Here is a 2,184-nt window from a genome sequence, read left to right on the forward strand (position 1 = left end):
AAGAAATAGCACACCAAATAACTGTATGAGCAAAGGATGAGCGAGTAAGAGATAAAGGGTTGAAAATACGATGGAATTGGATGAACTCATTAATTACGCAATCAATAGAGAAATTCTGATAGGCCAAAAGATGAAGATCAAGGATAAGGAACAGGAATCATCAATAGCGTATGTAAAATCAATGCCAGTAACAGAAAAAAGGAAATGGCGTGAGTCTAGCTGCTATCGATGCGGTTCGTGGCGACACAGTGGGGATTCAAGTGAGTGTTATGCGCGTAAAGCACGATGTAACTCTTGCGGACGAGTAGGTCATTTTGGTAGAGTTTGTAAGAAAGACGGACGGAACTCGGTCAAAAACAATTATCAATGGAAGAGAGCAAAGAATGAACCAACGGATCGACGAGAACAAAATCAACGAAATGAAGCGAATGAAAAGGACAGCCTTAATGAGGTATTATATCACAATTGAGAGGGCTAGTAGAATCCTGTATGGGGTGTTTGTAATGATATCTTATTTTCTTATTAGATTTTTACCACGACGCGACTATTGGACAACGGTATGGTTAAATGCATGTTAGATACGGTTCATGTAGTTTTCCTAATAGATTCCGGTGCATCAGTAAACACAGTGACAGAACAAGTATGGTTAGAATTACAAAAATCAAAGGCAAACATTCAAGATATATCTTACAATTGCGATAAGCAAATCACAACGTACGCTAGTAATCAGCCTCTGAAATTAATTTTAAAGTTTTAAGCAGTAATATCAATTAATCAGAGTAAACCTACAACTTTCGCTGAATTCATTGTAGTGCAAGGCAGTAAATAAGTCGTTGTTAGGTAAAGTGACGGCTGAGGAATTAAAAGTTTTGAAAGTAGGCTTGGAAGTACAAATATTGAGGAAAGATGTCAACCATTTCCGAAATTCCCCGGTATTCAGATTCGATTATCTATTAACAAAGAAGTTCCGCCCGAAGAAAATATCCTATGTTCGCATTCCCATTGCACTGGAGAAAAGGTAGAAAGTAAAATTCAACAGATGTTAGAAACTGATATAATAGAACCAGTTGATGGTCCCCCCGAATGGATATCACCAATGGTGGTGGTACCAAAGGGCAAAGACGATATTAGAATTTGCATAAATATGAAGTATCCAAATCAAGCCATACAACGAGAGCATTTTCCACTTCCAGTTATCGAAACTTTATTGAACAAATTACAAGGATGTAAGATTTTCTCAAAACTTGATATAACTTCGGCTTATCACCACGTAGAACTCCATCCAGACTCGAGAGGAATCACCACTTTTATGACAAACAAAGGATTAATGCGTTTTAAAACGATTGATGTTTGGAATAAATTGTGTGCCGAGATCTTTCAGCGGATTATGACGCAAATGCTTCTAGGAATAGCTGGTGTAGTAATCTACATAGACGATATATCATTGCAGGAAAAGATAAGTGGAACATGATAGTCGATTAAAGCAGGTGTTAGAAATACTAGGAAAGAATAATGCTACATTGAATAAGGATAAATGTTCTATAGAAGTAAAAGAATTGGAAATCCTCGGCTACAATATAAGTTGCGTCAGGTAGGTCCCCCACAGAAGCTAAAATAGAGGCTATAAAAAACTTTAGGAAACCAATAACAAAAGAAGTGACTAGAAGCTTCTTAGGTTTAGTTAATTTTGTTGGGCAGTTTATTCATCACCTTTCAAGTAGATCAGAACCATTACGAAAATTCATCAGAGGAGAAATAGAAGTATTTGGAAAAGAGCAAGAAGCAGCGTTTGATGATTTAAGACTGGAATTGTCGAATAATGTACGTAAACTGGGTTTTTCAAACCGGAAGAGGACACGGAACTGTATGTTGATGCTTCTCCAACAGGATTAGGTGGCCGTGTTGAACCAGAGGAATAAGAAAGGCATGTCTAGGATTATAAGCTTTGCATCAAAAGGCTTGACGAAACCTGAAAAGGTCTATCCACAAACGCAAAGAGAAGCGTTAGCAGTAGTATGGGCTGTTGAAAAATTTTATCCATACTTGTTTGGTACTACATTTACCATCTTTACAGACCATAAAACATTAGAGTATATATTTGAAGGAAAGCATCAAAGCGGCAAACGAGCTTGTTCTAGAGCGGAAGGCTGGGCTTTAAGACTACAGCCATATAATTTGTAGTAA

The sequence above is a fragment of the Anopheles merus genome, unplaced genomic scaffold (assembly GCF_017562075.2).
Source record: "Anopheles merus strain MAF unplaced genomic scaffold, AmerM5.1 LNR4000243, whole genome shotgun sequence".
NCBI lineage: Eukaryota > Metazoa > Arthropoda > Insecta > Diptera > Culicidae > Anopheles > Anopheles merus.